General features: G+C 47.0%; 1 protein-coding gene across 3 annotated transcripts in view; it reads left to right on the forward strand.

The window, feature by feature from the left end:
* Positions 1-13,159, forward strand: part of PDE4A (phosphodiesterase 4A) — an 873,456-nt gene that overhangs the window by 414,265 nt on the left and 446,032 nt on the right. The window lies entirely within an intron of this gene.

Consider the following 13,159-nt stretch of genomic DNA (forward strand, 5'->3'; position numbering starts at 1 on the left):
CCTCCGCAGCCAACCGGGTCCGGCCCCACCGCAGCCAACCGGGTCCGGCCCCACCGCAGCCAACCGGGTCCGGCCCCACCGCAGCCAACCGAACCCGGCCCCACCGCAGCCAACCGGGTCCGGCCCCACCGCAGCCAACCTATACCACACTAACTCATCTATATGGCATCTAACAAATGTAAGGACACCAGAAGAACTACTGATGATGTGAAAGTACAACCCCCCCCCTAACAGCTCCGCAGTACCCAATTATTCCTGGAAGGATGTGCAGTATACGGCATACTCAATCAGCTCTGCTACATCCAAACCCCAGCCACCGTACACTATCCTGCACCAGCTCAGCACTGCTACATCCAACAACAAGCCATCATACACTATACTACACTCCTCCAGCACTTCTCCATCAGATGCTACAGACACATCCAGCACTTCTCCATCAGATGCTACAGGCACATCCAGCACTTCTCCTTCAGATGCTACAGACACATCCAGCACTTCTCCATCAGATGCTACAGACACATCCATCACTTCTCCATCAGATGCTACAGACACATCCAGCACATCTCCATCAGATGCTACAGACACATCCAGCACTTCTCCATCAGATGCTACAGGCACATCCAGCACTTCTCCATCAGATGCTACAGGCACATCCAGCACTTCTCCATCAGATGCTACAGCCACATCCAGCACTTCTCCATCAGATGCTACAGCCACATCCAGCACTTCTCCATCAGATGCTACAGCCACATCCAGCACTTCTCCATCAGGTGTTACAGGCACATCCAGCACTTCTCCATCAGATGCCACAGGCACATCCAGCACATCTCCATCAGATGCTACAGACACATCCAGCACTTCTCCATCAGGTGTTACAGGCACATCCAGCACTTCTCCATCAGATGCCACAGGCACATCCAGCACATCTCCATCAGATGCTACAGACACATCCAGCACTTCTCCATCAGGTGTTACAGGCACATCCAGCACTTCTCCATCAGATGCCACAGGCACATCCAGCACATCTCCATCAGATGCTACAGACACATCCAGCACTTCTCCATCAGATGCTACAGGCACATCCAGCACTTCTCCATCAGATGCTACAGACACATCCAGCACTTCTCCATCAGATGCTACAGACACATCCAGCACTTCTCCATCAGATGCTACAGACACATCCAGCACTTCTCCATCAGATGCTACAGACACATCCAACACTTCTCCATCAGATCTCTATCAGATGCTACAGGCACATCCAGCACTTCTCCATCAGATCTCTATCAGATGCTACAGGCACATCCAGCACATCTCCATCAGATCTCTATCAGATGCTACAGACACATCCAGCACTTCTCCATCAGATGCTACAGACACATCCAGCACTTCTCCATCAGATGCTACAGACACATCCAGCACTTCTCCATCAGATGCTACAGCCACATCCAGCACTTCTCCATCCGATGCTACAGCCACATCCAGCACTTCTCCATCAGATGCTACAGCCACATCCAGCACTTCTCCATCAGACGCTACAGCCACATCCAGCACTTCTCCATCAGATGCTACAGACACATCCAGCACTTCTCCATCAGATGCTACAGCCACATCCAGCACTTCTCCATCAGATGCTACAGCCACATCCAGCACTTCTCCATCAGATGCTACAGACACATCCAGCACTTCTCCATCAGATGCTACAGACACCTCCAGCACTTCTCCATCAGATGCTACAGACACATCCAGCACTTCTCCATCAGATGCTACAGGCACATCCAGCACTTCTCCATCAGATCTCTATCAGATGCTACAGGCACATCCAGCACTTCTCCATCAGATGCTACAGACACATCCAGCACTTCTCCATCAGATGCTACAGACACATCCAGCCCTTCTCCATCAGATGCTACAGCCACATCCAGCACTTCTCCATCAGATGCTACAGCCACATCCAGCACTTCTCCATCAGATGCTACAGCCACATCCAGCACTTCTCCATCAGACGCTACAGCCACATCCAGCACTTCTCCATCAGATGCTACAGACACCTCCAGCACTTCTCCATCAGATGCTACAGCCACATCCAGCACTTCTCCATCAGATGCTACAGACACATCCAGCACTTCTCCATCAGATGCTACAGCCACATCCAGCACTTCTCCATCAGATGCTACAGCCACATCCAGCACTTCTCCATCAGATGCTACAGACACATCCAGCACTTCTCCATCAGATGCTACAGACACATCCAGCACTTCTCCATCAGATGCTACAGACACATCCAGCACTTCTCCATCAGATGCTACAGACACCTCCAGCACTTCTCAATCAGATGCTACAGACACATCCAGCACTTCTCCATCAGATGCTACAGGCACATCCAGCACTTCTCCATCAGATGCTACAGACACATCCAGCACTTCTCCATCAGATGCTACAGACACCTCCAGCACTTCTCCATCAGATGCTACAGACACCTCCAGCACTTCTCCATCAGATGCTACAGCCACATCCAGCACTTCTCCATCAGATGCTACAGCCACATCCAGCACTTCTCCATCAGATGCTACAGCCACCTCCAGCACTTCTCCATCAGATGCTACAGCCACATCCAGCACTTCTCCATCAGATGCTACAGCCACATCCAGCACTTCTCTATCAGATGCTACAGCCACATCCAGCACTTCTCCATCAGATGCTACAGCCACATCCAGCACTTCTCCATCAGATGCTACAGACACATCCAGCACTTCTCTATCAGATGCTACAGCCACATCCAGCACTTCTCCATCAGATGCTACAGCCACATCCAGCACTTCTCCATCAGATGCTACAGGCACATCCAGCACTTCTCTATCAGATGCTACAGCCACATCCAGCACTTCTCCATCAGATGCTACAGCCACATCCAGCACTTCTCCATCAGATGCTACAGCCACATCCAGCACTTCTCCATCAGATGCTACAGCCACATCCAGCACTTCTCCATCAGATGCTACAGACACATCCAGCACTTCTCCATCAGTTGCTACAGGCACATCCAGCACTTCTCCATCAGATGCTACAGACACATCCAGCACTTCTCCATCAGATGCTACAGGCACATCCAGCACTTCTCCATCAGATGCTACAGACACATCCAGCACTTCTCCATCAGATGCTACAGGCACATCCAGCACTTCTCCATCAGATGCTACAGGCACATCCAGCACTTCTCCATCAGATGCTACAGACACATCCAGCACTTCTCCATCAGATGCTACAGACACATCCAGCCTCCACCCTCGGGTACAGTACACTTAGCAGGCAGCTCGTACACACAGGACGGGAAGGGGTGAGAAGCCGCGCACAGTCACCCCCGGGTAGGAGGGCAGCACGGGGTCCCCCGGCGCCCGCCACTCACCCGCTCCGCTCCACCGGGTCACATGTCCGCCGCCCGGTGCTCCTTTCCTTCCACACACGAGCAGATGTGACGTCACCCACCGTCAACAGGGCAGAACACGCCTCACCGGACACGCCTGCTTCCGCCTCAGTCACTGCCGGGATTGGCCGGAGCCCGACCGTCCGGCCGCATGTCATTGGATGGAGCTTGACAGTCATGTGACGGGGAGTGGGCGGAGCTGTGACTCCTGTTTGTGCAGATACAAGATTTATGGCCGGGGGCGACGTGTGTGCGGGGTGACAGCAGGGGGCGGGGAGAGATGGGATGGACAGATAGGTCATGGGTCATACATATGTAGATGGAGAAAGGTCATGGGTCATACATAGGTAGATGGAGATAGGTCATACACAGGTAGATGTGTGATACACAGGGGGCGGATTATACGGGCCTTGCGGTGTATGAAGATTGTGGCCCCTTACAAGTATAATTACACAATGCCATGACCTTCCTTCATATGCTCCTAGAATAAAGCCACTTGGGAAAGGATGGAGGTCCCTTCTGTCCACTTATAATTCTGCAGATTGAGGACCTTTTACTGGACCTTTGAAGGTCCTGAAAGGTCCCTTGTACACATATGTGTAGAGAGATTGATGATTTCATGGCTGGAGGTCCTTGTCTTTACTATCTCTACAGCGCAGCATCAAACTTGGTGATTGGATCAGGTGGTCATGGGCCCCCTAGACACCTTGGGCCCCAGGCCGCTGCCCAAACTGCCTATATTATAATCCACTACTGGTGATATATAGGTAGATCTGTACGGCCAGCTCTCATTCCAAATATATGGACGTGTGCATGTAGCCTTAGAGACAAGTTTGGAGGAACAGAATGACTTGATACTTTATTGATACCCTGGAAAGAAATAGTTTTGTGCATTGTTACACACAGAGAGATAGGGTAACGTTACAGTTACATACATACACTACGAGAGGCACATTCTAACACATTGCATACAAACATAGTTACAGGACATTGTGATACAATATAATTCTTTATTACAGCAAAACAAAACAAACAAAACAAGTACCTGATCCGACACGGTAATACCAAGTACAGATGATAATCAGTTGGTTGGTGTAACCCGGAGAGGTTATCGAACACACACCCCCTTCAAAAGAAAGTATGTTAAATATCCGAATCCCCACCTTGTCCTTGTAAACAATACAATAAAATGCAATAAGTAACGACCACTAAGCTGCCCCTGAGGAAGTCATCAGAAGAAGACGGAACGCATGGGGAGTCCCCTCCTCCTTCAGATTCATAACATCACCCCCCGGTTTTACAACCTAAGGTACTGACTTGACCCATGTACTGACCTGTAAAATATGCCGGCATGAAATTATTTTGCTTATTTGACTTTTTAGCCATGGCTTAACATTGTGTATGTATATTCCATACAATTGTTATAGGTTCAGCATTTTGTGGCTCCAGCTTGCGCTGCCTGGTCGACCATCTGTGTGGCCTGGGCATGATAGGACACTGATGGAACGCACAGGACACTCGCACAGGACAAGGGGTGTGATGGGAGCCGGGTGCAGCTGTAGCGGGGGCTGGGTCTCTGTTGTGACCCTGCCGAGGTGTGGACACCTACCGATGGGTCCAAGTTCAAAGACCTGTGCCGTAGGGAGTGTGGGCAAAAACACGGGGGAGAATGGGGGAGACAAGATGACGAGGGGAAAAAAAGAGGAAAGTCAGAGCCAATGCACAGGCAGCCGCCTACAGCGTCGCCATCTTGGAGGTCCTGCAGATAGAGTGACATCCTATCTATCCCACTCATTAAATAGATCAGTAGTCAGAACAGACCCCGCAAGGTCCATTCCACTGGAGCTACACGAATAACCAAGCAATGCGGATATCTCTGTAAGGTGCGGCTTTTACCTCCAGGGCCTGAAACTTTCAGGTATTTATGATAAATCTTGTAGATACGTCATAAATACTAAAGATAGGAATATACGTATAAAGCCTCTGGGCCCAAAAACAATATCTGGCCCGACTACTAGGACTGGTGAGTTCTTATGTTGTACTGGAGGCTTTGGGGGCCCTGATTGTGACTGCTATCCCTGCACCCCCTATACCAGGAGAGTGGCACATGGAAAGCACAGTGAAAACATTTTGGGTTAAAGGGAAACTGACATTCAAATTAACCCACTCAATATTTAATTAAAAACTCTGCTTAAAAAGTATTGCCCTTATCCCTAAATGGTTCCTTTCCGTGGATGCAATGTAAAAATCAGTTTGTAAATGTATATGCAACTTATAAGCGAGCCGACGCCTCACTTAGCCCCTGCCCAATGATGTGACCATGCCCCCTTTTAACCCCAAAATTTGGGGTTAAAAGTGGAGTGGGGACAGCCTGAACGGCTTCCCTATGTAATTACATATGAAGCCGTTCTGGAGCCAGAAGAGCCAGCACTTTATAGTGAGCGGAGCCTAACAATTCAGCTCACTATAAAGAGCTGAACTTACCATAATCTGTTACATCATTCAGCACTTCATGTCATGTGAGGTCATCTAAGCTCCTTTACCCCTTAACATTTGCAAAATGTACCCCATGTATCTGATCACATGAAATCACAGCAGCATCCATGGACTTCTACTCCTCTGCATCCTCCAAGGAGGTCTCAGTGCTTTCATGTGATCAGATACATACATGGGGTACATTTTGCAAATGTTAAGGGTAATGGACCTTAGATGACATCACCCTGGTCATATGACATGCAGCGGTGAATGGTGAGAAGGGAAATGGGGAGGAGCAGCTGGATTTGGCTGAGGAGACGACACCGGGTAAAATAACAAAGTTGAGTTTATGGGGATGTGAGGGAAACAATTTTTAGCTACAAGAAGGGTGGCATTTAGTTGCTAGGGTTCTTTGGGAACCTGTCAGTAGCTGTATTTGTGAAAATGTGGTGATTGGTTCCTTTTAACCTTTCCTCTCCCATACACCTCATGTGGAACAGGATCTGTGCCCCCATGTTGGGCACTGTACATGCCAGTTATGCCCCTTTTTGGAACCAGTTAAGCATCTTGGAGTAGGGGATATGTGGGGGCATTACACCAGGATTAGCAGGTTCTGTGACATCACAGAGGCATTTCCAACCTATGGATTTTTTTTTGTTTATTCCCCGACGGGAAGCAGAGATCTTAACAAGTGTAAGGGACGTTTGGGGCAGAAATATGTAGAAAACTGTCTAGAAAAATAAGTAAGATTGTGTTTGTAGCCCAAAGAAGAATCAAAAATGAAAGCTGTGCTGTGATTGGTTGTTACAGACAACAAAAGAATGTTTGTCTTTTAGACAGTTTCCTACAATCTGCCCCCAAAATTCTCCTAGAAAGTGTCAGGACATTACATTTTATGTTACTGAAATCCGGAAATATCCTTTGATTTTATGATGTGCAGAGCAGAGGTGACGATATGTACAGTCCTGGGGTTTTCCTCTCGCTCGTCTCCCCAGGGCCCGAAATGAACCTTCCTCCTCAGTGTCAGCGTTCTGCTCAGCACGAGGGGTTAACTAGGGACATTTATGTCATGGTCCTCATCAGTCCCTTTTAAGGCAGATCAATTCATGGCTGTGTTCACACTGCTAATACTTAGACCAGGAAAAAATCCTGCTGGGTATTGGCAGCCGACAGGAGCTTAGATATCACTGACATTATTTCCTCACGCAGTGACATCATAGCAACCGACCTTCCTGACAGGGCCGGTTCTAGACAAAGTGGGGCCCTGGGCAAAACTAAGTGGGGCCCCAAAATAAAACTATGACCAGTCACAGTCCCTTAAGTATGGTAAAACAAACTGTAATATAGGAGAGTTTTATAGGAGATGGATAGATGATAGGGAGATTGATGAGCAGCACGGTGGCTCAGTGGTTAGTACTACAGCCTTGCAGAGCCGGTCAACATCTGCAAAGTGTTGCCTGAGGTGGGGGATGTGAGTTATTTTTCATTGTGAGAGATAAGGGGGGTCATTTACTAAGGGCCCGATTCGCGGTTTCCCGACGTGTTACCCGAATATTTCCGATTTGCGCCGATTTTCCCTGTATTGCCCCGGGATTTTGGCGCACACGATCGGATTGTGGCGCATCGTCGCCGGCATGCACGCGACGGAAATCGGGGGCCGAGCGAAAACCCGACGGATTTGGAAAAACCGCCGCATTTAAAACAAAAAAAGTGTCGCTTGGGCCGCGCTTAACTTCACTTGGTCCGGCTTGGTGAATTCCAGCGCGTTCAGATGCTTTTCAGCGCAGCAGAGCCACCTGGTGGACGGAGGAGGAACTACCTTCATAAATCCCGGCCGGACCCGAATCCAGCGCAGAGAACGTGCCGCTGGATCGCGAACGGACCGGGTAAGTAAATGGGCCCCATGATGTTTTTTATATATTTACACGTTGATATCAGACAGAGATGAGAATATCCAGTGTCGGTACCGCCTACCAGCCGCCATTTTGCATTCTTCTACGACGTGCAGTACGAGGGCCCAGGCGTTTTATACTTGATGGTCCTAACCTGATTGAGAAACACTGGAATTCCAAGGAAAAGAACAAAACCTGAGCTGATCCCTTCCATGTTATGACTTATGTTTGATGATGGTTTCCTTTTGTTTTGGCGATTTTCGCTTTTGTTACCTATCATTACACATCCTCAGGCAAAACAAGTTAGCCGGGGGTGAGTAATATCCCATACTATTTTTCTTGATAAACTGAACTGTAAGTCAGCAGGAATGATGAGGTTTGGAGTCTCAGATGTGTCTGTGATATTCCACATAACTCCAGGTAAAGATTAGTAGGGGAGCCGAGAGTCGGACCCCCCACCCCCCCAACCAATCTTTACAAATAGGGTGCTAGTGCTCATACCTGACCTGTGACCCACTCATTTCTGTAGAAATACAGTGACCTCTCACCCACTTAGTAAAGGAGCAGCAACACTCAACTCATACAGGGAACTGGTCCGCAGATAATACCCCAATAAACTACCATCACCCACATGAAGGGGTATGAAATGTCCTTTCTATCTTATGTGAAATCTCACCTCTTTTCCTATATAAAAATAATAACTTCCTCCAAACTCATGTGAGAATGAGCAGAGATGAGTCATATTTTAATCAGAGATGAGTCAAATTTAGAGTCTGCAAGCAGAGGATCACTATAGCACCTAGAAACATGGTCTAGGTGTCATATTAAAAGTAAGAATGTCATTATTCAGATAAAGGCAACTAAAGACAGTTGGCAAACGTAAGTTGGAGATAAAAATCTAAGCCCCCCCTCTTGTTTTTTTGGCCTGTATCTCTGGTTCCCTCGATCACAGAGCCATAAGCCTGATGCGATCTAATAGATGAGATTCTTACCTTTAATGCAACATCAGAATTTTTATGGGTCTTCTAGAACCAAAGATAGAAGCACCAGAAGAGAGGCTCCTCCTGCAGCCTCTATTCTTGACTCATTACGTAAAATTTGACTCTTCTCTGCTCATTTTCACATGAATTTGGAGGAGATTTTTTTTTTCGTAGGTAAAAGAGGGAATTATAGAAAAGACATTTCATCCCTTACCTGAGGGTGATATTAGTTTAATGGGGTAAAATCTGGTGACCAATTTAAAGGGAACCACATTCTTCACAAAAACAGCAAGTAGCAGGCTCCCATAGAGCCCTAGTAACTATCTGACACCCTTCTTTTAGGTAAAAATAGTTTCCCTTACATCACCAAAAAATCAGAGGTATAAACTTTCCTGGTATCTAGGGATCTATAGAGCGAGTCGAAGGGCATGGCCTAATGTCATGTGGCCAGGGTGACATCAGTTTGGTAAGGTTAGGAGGCTAAAGGACCTGCAATCATGTCACCCTGGTCACGTGACATTACTGCTGCATGGGGAGGAGTTGCTGGATTCAGCTCGAGGAGGCCACGCTCAGTTCAACTCACTATACCAGGTAAAATTGAATATATGGGAATCTGAGGCAAACAATTTTTAGCTTAAAAAAGGGTGTCAGATAGTTACTAGGACTCTATGGGAACCTGGAAGTAGCTGTATTTGTGAAAAATGTGGTGACAGGTTCCCTTTAAGGGGTCGTACCAAACCTGTTTTTTTTTCTATCCTTTCTCATGTCTAACAGCATCCTTCACTGTCTATGGTGGTGCCAGAAGTTGCTGCACACATCGCTCAGGTATTCCCGGGACTCTAATAGAGAGTGAATGAGATACCTGGGCGCTGTGCTCTGCAATTTCCAACACTTCCTTAGTATTGAATGGAGCGTCAGGATGCAGGCACACAAGATATCAAGAACAGGTTCTCTCCCGACTCGATTGTGATCTTCTATCCTTGTGATCTCCATTCCCATCATCAGTAGTAAAAGACACTTACTTACTAGTGAAAAAAAATCCTTTATGTTCTTGTCAGTGCCGTAACGATAACATGAAAGCAGATCAAGCAAATGATTCACAGCCACACAGGACACAAGACTGACGCTGCCCCCCCTGCTATGGTATAACCTCCATGCTGCTGCACTGTAGGGTGGGAAGCTGCTGTATAACCCATTCAGCCCTGAGGGATAAGAAAGATTGAACAACCCGTAGTCCTATTATGGAGAAGAAGAAGGAACATAAATCATGGAGCTTGTGTACAAAGGATTCCGGATCTTCGTCACGTCTCTGGTTTGGTTTTTTTAGGTTCCCCTTCAGTTTTTATTTTTGCTTTCTTCAGCCTTGGTTCCATAATTTAGTGGAAGGTTCATACCTCTCATGGGTCATACAAGCAAAAAGGTCCCCCAGAAAAGAGGTCCTGCTAATTCTAATGCCGTCTCTTCCCTGATCAGACTCTTAGGACGCAGCGTCCTGCTCCTTGGACTCGGTTTTGGTTTCTTCGTAGACTGGTTCTGTGTCCGCGTCCTCTGCTTCCGGAGCGTCTCCTTTGGCATTGGGGACCCATAGTCCGGAGTCAATGCATTGTTTCATATAAAACCTGGCGTCCTGCGGGAGGGAAGAGAAGGACGTGACTATCCCGACACAGAGATGGCCCACAATATGGTGCGACATGGAGCGCCATCTAGTGGTGGATTATAAATAAAGCAAACTAATGAATTGTTTCTATCAAAGGGGGCAGTTACCTGTACAGTTTGGGTCTTGACCCCCCCCCCAGATGAAGGTGTGACCCTCTGAGACATAGATCAGAGTGCTGGCGGACATTGCTGAACACTAAGGGTAAAGTCTCCGGTGCTTGTAGTTTGTTCTAGGGCTGCGACTCTCCATGTTAAACTTTAGTAATAAGGTGACAAAGCGGGTTACTGCTGGTCCCCTGTGTGTTTTTTGCATTTTTTCGTCTTCCCATATGGATTCACTTTCAGCAAATAATTGATATTGTTTGTGTAATGAAAAGTTATACAATTTTCCAATTTACTTTTGTATCAATTCTTCAGGGTTTTCTAGATTACTGTCATTCTATAGGAAGTTTCATTGTTTACTTCCTGTAGATAACCAGCGGTCCCTGGTCATGTGATGTCACACAGGTACACGGCATGTTATATTCCTGGTCATGTGATGTCACACAGGTGCACAGCTTGTTATATCCCTGGTCATGTGATGTCACACAGGTGCACGGCTTGTTATATTCCTGGTCATGTGATGTCACACAGGTGCACGGCTTGTTATATCCCTGGTCATGTGATGTCACACAGGTGCACGGCTCGTTATATCCCTGGTCATGTGATGTCACACAGGTGCACGGTCCATGATGTCACACAGGTGCACGACTTGTTATATCCCTGGTCATGTGATGTCACACAGGTGCACGGCTCCTTATATCCCTGGTCATGTGATGTCACGCAGGTGCACGGCTTGTTATATTCCTGGTCATGTGATGTCACACAGGAGCACGGCTCTTTATATCCCTGGTCATGTGATGTCACACAGGTGCACGGCTTGTTATATTCCTGGTCATGTGATGTCACACAGGTGCACGGCTTGTTATATTCCTGGTCATGTGATGTCACACAGGTGCACGGCTTGTTATATCCCTGGTCATGTGATGTCACACAGGTGCACGGCTTGTTATATCCCTGGTCATGTGATGTCACACAGGTGCACGGCTTGTTATATTCCTGGTCATGTGATGTCACGCAGGTGCACGGCTTGTTATATTCCTGGTCATGTGATGTCACACAGGTGCACAGCTGGTTGGTATCACAGAGTAATCAGAGCCATGTGATAGGCATGCGCCTGTGTGACATCACATGACCAGGGACTGGTTTTTATCTACAGGAAGCAGAGATCTAGAAAACCATAGGGATTGATAGAGAAAGTAGAATTGTATAATTTTTAATTACACAAACAATATCTATTCTTTGCGGAAAAAAAATGTACCGTCACAATCCATCCTGATAAACCAGGGACATTACTCATAGATCCAGGCACCGGGACTGTGGTATCTAATTATATTTGTTATCCATGGCCTCCTTCCTTCTAAAAACTTTTAAATTTATGCTAAGATTGCATTCAGACTGCCGTATGGGAGACACATACACAGCCAACATATATAAGGCCCATATACGCCCCCATAGATGGCAAAGGGCGCTCGGCGCCCTACAGGAGCGGTACGGTGCTTTTCTCGGCATGGAGAGGGGCAGGGGTGAGCAGCCTCTCTCTGACACCGCTATGGTAAGGCAGGCAACGGCGGTGTGAATGTAACCTAATCCTGTGGAGTGTTACCAGAACTCCTCCGTGCTTTAGCTTTTCAGGCTGTTACCGTGTTACACTTCCCCTTCCTACTGTGTGACATCAAGGTTAAAAGAGGGGAAGGGGGGTGATGAGGGGGAATGGGTAGACAGTGTAGCAGCCTGTGAAGCTACAGCACAAAGGGGCTCTGGTAACCCAGGAAACATTCAGACTCATTCGAAGGAAGGAGGCCATGGATAACAAATATAAGAAGATACCACAGTGCCGGTGCCTGGATCTATGAGGAGGTGTCCCTGCTTTATCATGATGCATTTTGATGGGAGATTTCCTTTAAACTTTGCACTTTACCTTGTAAGATGTGTTGTGTACTATTACTGTCATCTTTTGCACCTGGATACTGCTGTCCTATTATAATTTTATTTTATAAAATTTTTATCATTTTGGGTCTGAGATTATTCGCCTCTGTTGTGTCTCTGCAAGCTCGAGAAGCTACAGAGACACCTCTTTCTTCTGTCATTAAGAATAGAACCTGATCTTTCCGATCCCATTTGTGGTTCTGTGATTCACAGACACAGATGTATAGGTTAAAAAAAATAGGCAGGGACTGGATCTTTACATGCAGCTTGCATTCCCAACTATGTCTTTAACTACCTGTATATTTGGTTCTGTAGCAGACAGAACCATAAGCCTGATGTCATCTGAAAGATGAAATTCTTATCTTTAATATGGCACTAAAGTTTAGGGTCGTCGGAATGATGATTTCTCTGCAGCCTCTAAACTTGACTCATCTCAGGCAAAATATGACTCTTCTCAACACATTGTCACATGACTTTGGAGGAGTTTGTTTTTTTTTTTTTTTAATTTTACATAAAAGAGGAAATTCTAGAAAGGGTATTCTATCCCCTAGAGGAGGGGGCTTGTAGTTTAATGGGGTAAATTCTGGTGATATTGTCCCTTGCACCAAAACCATGAAATTCCAGCAGGTGTTAGAGACTATGACAATCTACATACATAAAAAACTGGGTGTGGGACTGGCAAGTTATAGATCCCAATCAAGCAGCTT

This window comes from Engystomops pustulosus, chromosome 4, assembly GCF_040894005.1.
Source record: "Engystomops pustulosus chromosome 4, aEngPut4.maternal, whole genome shotgun sequence".
NCBI lineage: Eukaryota > Metazoa > Chordata > Amphibia > Anura > Leptodactylidae > Engystomops > Engystomops pustulosus.